Consider the following 13,870-nt stretch of genomic DNA (forward strand, 5'->3'; position numbering starts at 1 on the left):
GCACACGCAGGGCCGTGCACAGTGACCTAGTGCCTGTACATTTACATTGTAATGGTCCAATTAAGGTTATTTTAAAAACAGGACATTTCCTCACTTTAAAAAAAACTGGGACGCCCGGGACAGGACGTGAAATACGGACATGTCCCGCGAATTACGGATGTTTGGTCACCCTTAGGGAACGCCCAGAGGACCACAACTCACCACATCTCCCCTTCCCCATAGTAGTGATAAAGTCTTATAGTCTGACACTTAAACAGGACTACTGAGAAAAAACCCAAAATAACATTTCACACCCTTTCAATTATTCTGTCTTATTATTGTACAGTCTTTAAGCCATGCTGGTGCCTTCACCTCCCTCCTTGGTTGAGCCCGTTCCACCTGCTCTCCCTCCCTCTCTTCTGGTCCTGCTGTCTGTTCTGTCTCCCCCGCAGTCTGTGCAGGGGTTTGTATGTCTGGTAAGGGTCTGAGATGTGCCTTGTTTCTCACCACTTCCGAATCGGTCTCCACGACAAAGGAACGGTGGAGTGTCTGCTTCTCTCAGCACTGTAGCAGGCTCGTGGGTGTTTGTAATCCAGACCCGCTGACCTGACCCCAGCTTTATGCCTTTTATTGTAGGCCAGTGTCTGTGCCTGTTTTAACTCCTGGTCCTTGTCTGCAAATTTCTTTTGGCCATTGTGGTTTAACCAGGTGAGAGTGGCAAGGGTGAGCGCAGCTTTCTGCCCATTAGGAGTTCAGCTGGTGAAGGGCCTTGATGCAGCGGTGTGACCCGGTATGCCAATAGGGCTTTTTAGGGATCAGTGTTCTTCTTCAAGAGGCTTTTCACTGTTTTAACAGCCCTCTCTGCCTCCCCGTTGCTCTGGGCGAAGAATGGGCTGCTGGTGACGTGTCTGAAGTCGTAGTCTGTGGCAAAAGAGGAGAAAGAGCTAGAAGAAAACTGAGGTCCATTATCTGTTATCAATATTTCAGGCAACCCATGTCTAGCAAAAACAGATTTCAGGCCATTAATTACCCCTGCTGACGTAGTTATATGTGTCTTCATTATTTCAATATATCTTTAATAGTAGTCTACTACCAGTAAATAAGATATATTGATTAGTAGTCTACTACCAGTAAATAAGATATATTGATTAGTAGTCTACTACCTGTGACGATGGGGTCGTGGTGAAGGATGAGACACGGATCCCTCTTGTGGCGACAAACGTCACTTTTATTTTAGACAGATATTGCGCAATAGCGCACGAGAAACAGCAACACAACGCACACAACATGTAGACTGTAGACAACGACGAGCACAGGACACTGCGCGAACGCACATTAAGTAGACAAACCACACAAGCCCCACGTGACGACGTTACAAGCCACAGGTGCGACGACTAATCACGAGACATAACTGCAACCACGGAGATCCACATACACTACCAGTAAATAAGATATATTGATTAGTAGTCTACTACCAGTAAATAAGATATATTGATTAGTAGTCTACTACCAGTAAATAAGAGTCATTTTGCCAGTAAAACATCTGCGCCAATTTTCTGCCAAGGCCCCTTAGGCAGCTTTGAATGAATGTTTCAATTTATATAGCGCCTTATCTAGATACCCAAGGCGCTTTACAATTGTTAACACAGCTACGTTACAGACAACCAATCACACACCGGCGAGAAGCGGCAGCCAATTGCGCACAGCGTACTCTCTACCGGAGCCCACAGCCCCCTGGGGGACTGAATGGGGTGCAGGAAGGGGAGAGAGAACAGACCCTAGTGACAGAGCACCATCCACCACTGGGCATACAAGCACACACACATTCATGCACACACAATCAGACAACAACTTGTTTTTATTGAACAGAGAGAGACATAGACACACACTCAGGGAGAATTTGTCAGGGAATGCCAATATACCTAACCTCCATGTTTTTGGACTGTGGGAGGAAACCGGAGATCCCGGAGGAAACCCACACAGACACGGGGAGAACATGGAAACTCCACTCAGATAGGGACTTGAACCCAAGACCCCAGTGCTGAGAGGCAAACGTGCTAACCACCAAGCCACCATGCTGCCCATGCTTTATTTCCATGCTTTGAGGGTATCATCGGCTCTGGGTGTAGCTTTTGGTGCTTAGCACATATCTGACATGTTGGAAATTATATTTAAAATACATTAACATTACAGTATTAATCATACTGCTTAAGATCAATATTGTAATCCCTTTATATTTTGTTTACATTACAGTGTTAATCAAATTACTTATTATCAAAAGTATCTGAGAATATGCTTGTCTGCCCTTTTTAAGTACGTGCAGGAGAAAGTGAGCTAAAAAGAGGAAGCTTCAAAATAGCCTCTGTAGGTCCACTTGACATTTGCAAACCAAGAAGTGAAAACATCGCTTTTACTTCTAGAGAAGAAATGTATGTATGTTTGTCGTCTGTAACTTGGGTGCAACCCCAAGTAGTGAAAGTTAAGTGGATTACAACCCCAAGACGTGGGGCCTCTTTCACCTTTGTGATCGCTAATTTGTCAAAACATGTTGTAGGATTTAGGGAACTAAGATGGGCTCATCTAATTCTGAAAGTGTTAGACAAACAACTTTTGGAGAACATGCAAAAACAGTTTTTGAGCAATAGGCAGACAAGTTATCAGACATAGGGAGACTCCATCGCTGAGTAGCAAAGGTGGGGGCTTATACCCAGACCACACTATATAGTACACACTATATAGTACACACTATATAGTACACTCATACCCAGACCACACTATATAGGACAGGAGGAAAAGTGTCTGAGTTAGAGAGACCTGCGCACAATGCTATAGGGTAGAGTAGATAGGGTTTTGCATACTCTCTCTCCAGAGATCTCTGTATTTTTACTTGCTTATAATAAAAGGTTAAAGACAAGACTGGTAATGTTTTCTCTTGCATCAACGAACATGCTGAGCTAAGGTGAAAGTGGAACCAAGCGCAACATTTTTGGTGACTCCCGACGTGATGCGAGACGTTTTGGAATTCTTCGTCTAAAGGCTGTTAGTTCATCCGTGCCGGCACAAAAACTAGGGGTAAGCAGAAAACCTGTTACAACAAATTTCTGCAAATTGTGCATAACTAAATTGTGATGAACTAATGGTACTTGGGCGATACCAAATTAAATCCAGTCTTTGGTAAATAAATAAATAAAATAAAATAAATAAATAAATTTTTACTAAGGAAAAAGGGTTTCAGTCCCTAAGGAATAGGGTTTCAGTCCCTAAGGAATAGGGTTTTAGTCCCTAAAAGGAAAAGTGTTTCAGTCCCAAAAAGGAAAATATAGGGTTAGGTTGAAGACAATTTCAGGTGAGTATCTGTTTTTTATCAACATGGTGAGGAAACGCAGAAGTCATACAAACAGTTTGATGTAGATTGGAATGTTGGTTCATGGGAATGAAATACTTTAGAGAAACAGATGAATATGACCAGTAAAGTAATTTATGCTATTGAAAAAAATTGTAAGAAGTGGGACTAAATAAGGGCTGGCTGTTATGCTAACTTAAACGTATGGGTGACCAAGGCAGGAAGGCAGGTGACGACCGTGTGTCTTGAGGTGACATCATTGACCATAAATCATCACAGTCTCTCTGCAAATTAGAACAACTGAAAGAGCAACAAATGATCAATTGTGAAAGAGAACTAGCATTGCGACGCAAAATATAAGTGTTGTTGGCTTGGGCTATCGGGGAACAGGCCAGGAAGATAGCGGATAGTAAGAAAGATATGCCACCCTCACAGGAGAGTGCCACCAACACTACAAAAGGAATCTACGCAGTGGTTAATGTAAAAACAGGAACCCTGCAAATAGTTAAAACCCCCAATAAAGAGTGTAAAAACCAAAGCAAATTGAGCCGTTCGACAAGATGAGAGAGGGGGGGAGAACTGCGACAGAAGACAGGCAGGCGAGCAGAGGTAGTGAAGCGTGCTAGTCCTGTTAAAGGATTTAAATTAGGAAAGACCAAGAAGGGAGTTAAGGGAGCAAGAAAAAGGGAAATAGACAATAAAAGTAAGTCAGGTCGTGCAGTAAGGATTAACTACAAATTAAAAGGGACTTGGGTGGAGTCAGATGTTGAGAGCGCACACGTGGGGGTAAGTGAAGAGAGTGAAGATAACATGTCAGAGGGAGAAACAGTGGGGGGGTGATGGTTTGAAGTCAGGAAGTCTCTCCCTAGTAGAGGAACTTATAGAAGCCAGAGAAGAATGACGTAATGTCACAAAACAGCTTCTCTCGCCCCAGCATTTAGCCCCAGAGTGTTGTGAGTTGGATGAGTCTGTAGGCCCGTACCAGGGCACTAGATCTAGGGCACTAGACCCACTGGCCTTGGTGAATATCAGCCTCTGCCATTGACTGACGTCACTGCCCTGTCTGACCAACTTCCCCCTCTCAGTGAGGGAGGAGGCATTTGGCTAGTTAAACTGGATAAGCTGACAGCAGGAAAGAGCTTGGCTCTGGGAGACTTAGAGGAGGGGTAATAATAATAATAATAACAAATAAAAATAATAAAAATAAATACTTGAAATTGTTTACACTGCGGGCCCTGAATACATAATCCATGAAAGTAGCTTTTTTGGATATTGATCAACATTTCCATGTTTTTCAAATTTTGTTGTCAGTTCAATATGGGGAACCTGACGCCAGTTAAAGTGACTGGGAAATGTTTAATAATAATAACAACAATAATAATAATGATAATAATAATAATAATAATAATCTGTATTTGTATAGCACCTTTCATACATACATGCAACTCACAGGATAAATTAAAAAAAAGAAAACATTAAAAGGAAGTAAAGAGAAAAGAAAAAGAATGTTAAAAGAAATTAAAGATGGAAAACAATAAAAGAATGTAATAAAGTGACAAATTGTGAAATAATAGAAAAATAATGCAATAAAGTAAATAAGATGGCATTTAGAACAGAGTTGGAGTTTCTTAATTAAAAGCAGATTTAAACAGGAAGGTTTTGAGACTCTTCTTGAAGCTGGGCAGAGATGAAATGTCTCTGAGCATGTTGTTGCACTACAACAGTCCTCAGAGCGGGGGTCCGCCCCAGAGACCTCAATATGTCCCCTAAGTGTATTATTTTATACAGTAGTATCAACAGTTTGGGTCTAACCTAAATTTTAGAAGAAGGGGTTTTGGGAAGGGGCAAGGAAAGTCACAGTGATCCTGGCAACTTCGTTGTGGCAGGTGGGGTGGATGTTCTCTTTGTGTTCAGGAGAGTCATTGGGCGAAAGAGAGTCCCCACAGAACCGTAGGATGAGGGCCAGAGGTCAGAGGTCCAGCACCAAACCCTTCTGCAGTACCAGGGCAATGGCGGGGCCCTGATGAAAACTCGGACAGCAAAGCTACGGCAAACCCTATGCTGTCCCTCACTGGCGGTACTCAAAGACTATCATTTCTGGCTGGAGAATATCAAAGTCTGAACAGAACTGTTCTAATGATTGTACAATGCGGCCAGCAGGCCATTAAACACAGGTTCAAACACTGCACCTGTTAACCTGTGTGGAAGAGACATTACAAATGCACTGTTCACAGACAGCAGACACCTGATGCACCTGATGTCCACAGACTGGCCTCCACGGTTGATATCTACAGGGGTATCCTGAAGCCTCACTCATGGGCCTAGAGGGGCGTCCACTCCCAGTTCATTTCCTGGAAGCCGGATCACTTTGATTGAATGTCCCACCACCCGACCCACTTCATGTTATATTGTTTTATGACACAGCAGGTGATCCAATTCATGGGGAGGAATTTGAGGAACAGCTATAGAATCAGGTATGGGAAATTAAAACTAGGGGTCTGTGAGGCCTAAGGGTGCGGCGACCCCTGCAAAGCTGAGACATGCCCAGCAGTGCTGGTATATGATGGGAGATTCAGCCACTCCACAGATCTCATTAGCTTCACACACGGGTCACATGGGAAAGGAGTAGGGAAGCATGACAAGGAGAGCCAGTACACTGAAAAATTTGGAGTATGGTTTACTAAAAAAAAAAAAAAAAAAAAACTTAGGAAAGTTTTTCCATGTAGAAACAGCAAGTAAATTTAACAAAGCATATATTCAAGTAATATTTACTCATAATTTTCAGTGTATTTAACTACAAAATGTTTCAGTAAATGTTACTTTGCAACACAATATATGCAATTAGATTTTACTCGGTGTACTTTAGTAGATTTTACTACAACAATGTCGCACCACATTCTCCCATGGCTTTTATTATTTACGTAATAGTAGTAATTTTTGAAGTTCTTTAGTAATGTTTAACTGATAAATATTTTTATTAACAGTATTAATTTCTGATATAAAACCAGCATTAAAATGTTACAAAGCATTGTGCAACATTTTGTGAAGCAAGAAAAAATTGCTTCTTTTAGTGCAGCAACAGTAACAAAATCTCAGCTGCGCTCCGCTGAAAAACATTTGACTTGCTGATGTCACTACGCATGCGTGGATCCTGCAAGTGACCTTTTACTTGCTGTTTTCAGTTTAGCTTCTCACAAAAAGAAAAATTACAAAAGCATTGTAAATTTTACTTTGCTATTTAGACTAAAATATACAAATGTATTTGAAGACAAACAATTACAGAGAAACACCAAGTATTGCATGTAATTTTCTGTGAGATTCTTAAGTAACCAGCTGGTACTAGATAGTACTTAAATAAACTTAATTATATTTACAAAGTCAAAAATCATTTTTTATAGAGTACAGCAAGGCATCGGTAACAACTAACATTCTGAGTGTGAGCTAATTTAAATCTTGTAATACCTAGTTTATTAAAACAACTTTATTTGACTAGTATTTCCCCATTACAGAGAAAGACAATTCATTAAACTAAAGCAGGCATTGGCACAGGCCGTGGACTTTGTTGTTGATTATAAGTTTAACCATTCTTCTTAGAAATTTCTAGAACACAGTCCTGAATGTGGTTTCAGGAAAAGGAGGAGAGGAAGTCAACTTCCTGTTAGATTGCACACAGCATGAAGCAGAAGTCGCACACACACAGTTACAGGATATCAACCTCGTGTACAGGCTGCTTAGACTTGCAGACGGCTGCATGCACTTTGGCAGGACAGTCTTTCCAATTGTGTGACTGAGCCCTCCCACATCTATAACAGACAGATGATGTAGCATACTTGTTCTGTTTAGCTCTCTGTTGTGCACTCCCCTCTTTCTTCTGGGCACGCGAAAGCACGTGCACCTCTTCACTAGGCTCTTTAATGGGTGCCTGGCCACTCGCATCACACAGCAACCCCTGTTGTTGTTTCACAGTTTCGCTCTGTTTTACTCGCTGTACAGCTGTAGTCAGGGTCAGTTTTGCATCCATCTGTAATTTCTCGGAGAGGGTGACATCTCTTATGCCGACAACAATGCGATCGCGGATCAGTTCATCTCTGAGAAAGTCTGCTGTTTCTCCTGGTTCCTGTTTACGCATGTTAAACTTCGCCCTTTCGAAAATGACATTGTATTCTCCAGTGAAATGGGCGTCAGAGCACCTTTTTACCTCCATTAGCTCGGATGCATTTAGGATATCCTCGGATTCATCTCCTATAGAATATATCAATGTATTGACTTGAAAAGCTTCTTCCCTTTTAGCCAATCCCGATACTACCCTGTACCTCTCAAACCGTTGGGTCCAGTTTTGGATATCTCTGCAGTCAAACTTTTCTGGTGGGTTTATGCGAAACACCTCTCCATCGTAGCTAGCTGCAGCGGAGCCTTCCATGCGTTCCCGCTCAGTGTCGGACATTTCAAATACGAGTCAATGCTTAATCCTCACTATGCAGTTCTTGTGATGTTAGTCGCATGTACATTAGGAATAGAACAGCATAACATTGAAGAGGCACCACTTCTGACACCATGTAGTAATTTGTAGATCAGTCAGGAAAGACTCCAGGGAAGATCTAAGAATAAACAAGGAACTAAAGAGAATAACCCTGAGGACAAGATGATTAACTTAGAACAGGATCGACCGAGAAAACATAACAAACCAACAGAGTCGTGGCTACAAAGCAACAGGGAACACAGAGGCTGGCAAACGCAAAGACTGACAAAGACTACAACAAAGTAAAGAGTTTAAATAAGCGTTTACCTACATAAGGGAACAAGACTCTAATATGTATTTAATAACTAGGAAAGCCAGGACTGGTACTAGGAAAACACGGAATGGAAAACACCAAAGGAAGGAAACATCTGACAGAGGCGACGGAGCTATATGTTACAATATCTGTGTTAGGATAGGTGAAGTGAGGTTAATAACTGTGTTGGGGTTGGACACCTGGTTAATATCTGTGTTAGGTTAGGTAAAGTGAGGTTAATAATTGTGTTGGTGTTGGACACCTGGTTAATATCTGTGTTAGGTTAGGTGAAGTTAATAACTGTGTTGGGGTTGGACACCTGGTTAATATCTGTGTTAGGTTAGGTAAAGTGAGGTTAATAACTGTGTTGGGGTTGGACACCTGGTTAATATCTGTGTTAGGTTAGGTGAAGTGAGGTTAATAACTGTGTTGGGGTTGGACACCTGGTTAATATCTGTGTTAGGTTAGATGAAGTGAGATTAATAACTGTGTTGGACTTGGACACCTGGTTAATATCTGTGTTAGGTTAGGTGAAGTTAATAAATGTTTTGGGGTTGGACACCTGGTTAATATCTGTGTTAGGTTAGATGAAGTGAGATTAATAACTGTGTTGGGCTTGGACACCTGGTTAATATCGGTGTTAGATCAGGTGAAGTGATGTTAATAACTGTGTTGTGGTTGGACACCTTGTTAACAGTGTCAGGTGAGGTGAGGTTAATAACTGTGTTGGGTGAGGTGAGGTTAATAACTGTGTTGGGTGAGGTGAGGTTAATAACTGTTGGATGAGGTGAGGTTAAAAACTGTGTTGGGTGAGGTGAGATTAATAACTGTGTTGGGTGAGGTTAATAACTGTTGGGTGAGGTGAGGTTAATAAATGTGTTTCATGTCCATCTGTCCTGCGTGTTGACCCCTGGACTCCTTAATGGGAGACATTGCCTAGTGCTACCAGCAGGACACTGAACATTTGTAGCATTACCCCTTAATAGTAGTTACTATGGTGACCTCCTACCATCCCACACAAACAAATTGGTGGTGTTGCTATGGTGACCTCTTACCATCCAACACAAGCGGATGGACTGCCAGGGCAGTCATGGTCTGGTGGTAGGGAACTGGTCTTGTGACCGGAGGGTCGCAGGTTTGATTCCCAGACCTGAGGCCATGACTGAGGTGCCCCTGAGCAAGGCCCTTAACCCTCAATTGCTCACTTGTATAAAAAATGAGATTAAAATGTAAGTCGCTCTGAATAAGGGCGTCTGCCAAATGCCATAAATGTAAATGGATGGTGTTACTATGGTGACCCCCTATGAGGTCTCTCACCACACAGAGACACTCACCACCAGTGTTGGGGAGTAATGAATTACATGCCACCATCAGAAACTACTTGTGATTATGCCAAGCCTTTGTGTAAATTGTGTGTGTGACTGGTTGTCTGTGACTTGTACCTGTGTTAAATTGTAAAGCGCCTTGGGTATTCTGAAAGCCGCTATATAAATCAAACATTCATTCATTCAATCTCGGAGTTTGGAGGTTTATTGGCCTTTTATATCAGAAGGCAACCACTATTGAGGTTGTAAGCGAGCTAACAGCAAGGTGTGCTGACCGTCAAACACTGTGGTTTCCATAGTTACCTGCTGGGCTAGCTACTACCATTCACTTGAATGTGTTTGTCCTTTTGCATGTTAGCTTGATTTACAGGCTAACCAAATTAGCTGTTTAAAGTCCTAAACAGGTATTCGTTAGAATCATACATGACTATTATAGACAATGACAGAAGGTATCAAATGAGTATTTATGACTGTTTGGTGTTGGAAAAACGTTTGTCGATGTCTATGACACGACCTAGCCTAGTAGTCAGGGTCAGTTTTGCATCCATCTGTAATTTCTCGGAGAGGGTGACATCTCTTATGCCGACAACAATGCGATCGCGGATCAGTTCATCTCTGAGAAAGTCTGCTGTTTCTCCTGGTTCCTGTTTACACATGTGAAATGAGTATTTATGACTGTTTGGTGTTGGAAAAACGTTTGTCGATGTCTATGACACGACCTAGCCTACCCAATTGGTATCATTGGACCTATCTTAGACCTACCGTTCAACAAGCAATACATTTAAATAAAATTTGTATGAAGTAGTGAAATACAGTTTGGTATCTAATCAAGTGCAACACGTGCAGATTGTATAGAATGCAGTATTTAGAGATACAATGCAGTTAGTTACAGCTAGTGTAAGTAAAGATGGTTAATAGATATGTGCAGAGTAGATAAATTACTTAGGGAAATGCATGTGTGTGTAATGTAGTTATGGCAGTACAATGCACAGGGCAAAGAAAAATAGCATGGCATAAATAAATGTGATAAATACAGATGGAATCATACAGATTATCCTATACCACTGTAGATAGGGCTATACAGATGTGAATTGAAGAGGAACACTGTACAGATGTTGTGTGGATGGTAAGGTATGGATAGAGGGGAAGGAAAGAATGGTCTTTGGGAAGAGTTCAATAAGGTGACCGCTGTGGGAAAGAAGTGGTTTCTGAACCTGCTTGTGTTAGTCTGCAAACTGTGAAAATGGTAGAGCCTGGGGGAGGAGCAGAAAAGAGTATGGCCTGATGACAGTAGTCTGAGAATCTTACGTGTCTGGTGCAGGCATCTCTTCTTGTGGACCTCCTGTGATTGCCTGTCAGCAATTCCCTCTCAGCTTAGTACTCTTTTAAGGTTCACACTGTCAGTTCTCAAAAATTAAATGTTGATCATGGGTCAATACTCATATAAACCTTAAAGTAATCCAAAAGTAATTAGTTACATTACTTCTTAAAAGTAATCGGGAAAGTTACACTCCAATTACATTTTAAACAAGAACACACAGAAAAGGTTTTATTAAACCTTCCTTAGTCAGCATTTGGGCAACACGGTGGCTTGGTGGTTAGCACGTTTGCCTCTCAGCACTGGGGTCTTGGGTTCAAGTCTCTATCTGAGTGGAGTTTCCATGTTCTCCCCGTGTCTGTGTGTGTTTCCTCCCACAGTCCAAAACATGGAGGTTAATAAATTGGCAGTCCCAGACAAATTCTTCCTGAGTGTGTGTCTGTGTCTCTCTCTGTTCAATAAAAACAAGTTGTTGTGTGTGTGTTTGTGTGCCCAGTGGTGGATGGTGCTCTGCCACTAGGGTCTGTCCTCTCTCCCCTTCCTGCACCCCATTCAGTCCCCCAGGGGGCTGTGGGCTCCGGTAGAGAGTACGCTGTGTGTGATTGGCTGCCGCTTCTCGCCGGTGTATGATTGGTTGTCTGTGACGTAGCTGTGTTAACAATTGTAAAGCGCATTGGGTATCTAGATAAGGCGCTATATAAATTGAAACATTCATTCGTTTTCTCTGGACACGTTTGTTAAATTGACATTTTAGAGACCAAAGCAGCCGTTGGTCTCCTCGTGATAATTAGGAATCACTGCTTGGTGCGCGTAATCCGGTGACCATGTGTGCGTGGTACATTGACCGTTAAACAGCTAATAAACCTCCATCCTAAACATTTGTTTTTAAAGGTTCACATCACGTTTGATGTTACAAATGTCTGAGGGAATTTAACGTTTCGTTCAAGTCTTCACTTTACAGTCGCGGGGATGTAAAACATTATTCTCCGGACAACTGACACTGTAGTGAAAATACCGTTAAACTCTCAGCAGAATTGTGATGACAGACGAAAAATGCTTCTGTAACATAAAAGCGCACTAACAGCGCACTAACTGCGTTAACCCACCCGACGTTCAGATGAGGTGAGTGGGTGGACTGTATTTATTTCGAAACTATGTAACGCGAGCGCGTGTTCTCCGAACGGCGCGTGAGTCTCCGCCTCTTGCTCACTGAACGTCGGTGTTTCTTCGTTCAGCGCTCCTCCCCTCCTCTTCCTCCCCTCCTCTTTCACCTCCTCCTCTTCCTCCTGCCCCTCTTTCACACCATTAGACACATTTTTTCATACAAGTAAAGGCTTGTTTACATTTAAAACCCTGTATCAGATAAGACCGTCTGCTAAATGCCCTAAATGTAGATGTACATAACTACTGGCCTTCAAGTACCAAAGTATTGAAAGTAAAGTATCATCATCTATTAAGGCTCTAATATCCTGTTATTATCTTTATAAGAAGACTCTTGCATAATCAACTCATTTACATAAACACACTCTATTATCACTAACAGCGCACTAACAGCGTTAACCCACCTGACGTTCAGATGAGGTGAGTGGGTGGACTGTATTTATTTCGAAACTATGTAACGCGAGCGCGTTCTCCGAAGGGCGCGCGCAGAGGCGGTCTTTGCATAGAGGTGTTTCTTCGTTCAGCGCTCCTCCCCTCCTCTTCCTCCCCTCCTCTTTCACCTCCTCCTCTTCCTCCTGCCCCTCTTTCACACCATTAGACCCTCAACACAGAGGAGATACAGAGAGTGTAGGGATACTGACCCTCAACACAGAGGAGGTACAGAGAGCGTAGGGATACTGACCCTCAACACAGAGGAGGTACAGAGAGCGTAGGGATGCTGACCCTCAACACAGAGGAGGTACAGAGAGCGTAGGGATGCTGACCCTCAACACAGAGGAGGTACAGAGAGCGTAGGGATGCTGACCCTCAACACAGAGGAGGTACAGAGAGCGTAGGGATACTGACCCTCAACACAGAGGAGGTACAGAGAGCGTAGGGATACTGACCCTCAACACAGAGTAGGTACAGAGAGCGTAGGGATACTGACCCTCAACACAGAGTAGGTACAGAGAGTGTAGGGATACTGACCCTCAACACAGAGGAGGTACAGAGAGCGTAGGGATGCTGACCCTCAACACAGAGGAGGTACAGAGAGCGTAGGGATACTGACCCTCAACACAGAGGAGGTACAGAGAGCGTAGGGATACTGACCCTCAACACAGGCAGGAATACCTCCAAACAAGTATAGAGAGCTACGTCAGAGACATCGAAACAGGAGAGAGGAAGAGAATAAGTGAGCTTACTGAAAGAAGTAAGAGAGTGCAGCACAAGGAATGGAGGGATCACCAGTAAAGGTGCAGGACCAGATCTAGGACCAGATCTAGGACCAGATCTAGGACCAGATCAGATGGACAGAACAGCAAAGATGCATTGACCCCTCACTCAACACCTGACACACCACCTGGCGATAGGCCAGGGTACACATTGAACTGCAAAAGGGAGACTGTAATATCCATATAGTTGAAAACTACAGAAAACGTACACACACTCCAGCTGGAAAAGAAAATATGAAAGAATTCAATAGTGTTGCAGTTGACAGAAGAATGACCACCTGGACAGAAGAATGACCGCCTGGACAGAAAAATGACCACCTGGACAGAAGAATGACCACCTGGACAGAAGAATGACCGCCTGGACAGAAAAATGACCACCTGGACAGAAGAATGACCGCCTGGACAGAAAAATGACCACCTGGACAGAAGAATGACCACCTGGACAGAAGAATGACCACCTGGACAGAAGAATGACCGCCTGGACAGAAGAATGACCGCCTGGACAGAAGAATGACCACCTGGACAGCCCAGAGTTGGTCATTCTTCATGGTCAGCGAGTTAACACCAAAGTCAGAAAGGCCCTGCCATCCCATTTAGCAGTTTTGGGTGCATTAAAATGCAAGTACAAAAGTTTGAAGAATACAAAGTCCAAACAAAGCTTGGCACAGTTGTTGACAAGAAATACAGTGATCAAGAAATATAGGTGCAAAACAGCTCTAAGGAAAGCCATTACTCGTGAGTCCCGAATCTTAAAGAAA

The 13,870-nt window shown here is 42.8% G+C and overlaps 1 long non-coding RNA gene across 1 annotated transcript in view; it reads left to right on the forward strand.

Moving 5' to 3' along the window:
* Window positions 1-3,131: 3,131 nt before the first annotated feature.
* The window catches only part of LOC143486777 (uncharacterized), a 35,677-nt gene continuing 24,938 nt past the window's right edge, over window positions 3,132-13,870 (forward strand). The window contains exon 1 of the long non-coding RNA XR_013123663.1: window positions 3,132-3,325. This is a non-coding gene — a long non-coding RNA (uncharacterized LOC143486777). The remainder of the gene's footprint in view (window positions 3,326-13,870) is intronic.

This window comes from Brachyhypopomus gauderio, unplaced genomic scaffold, assembly GCF_052324685.1.
Source record: "Brachyhypopomus gauderio isolate BG-103 unplaced genomic scaffold, BGAUD_0.2 sc45, whole genome shotgun sequence".
In the NCBI taxonomy this organism is placed as follows: domain Eukaryota; kingdom Metazoa; phylum Chordata; class Actinopteri; order Gymnotiformes; family Hypopomidae; genus Brachyhypopomus; species Brachyhypopomus gauderio.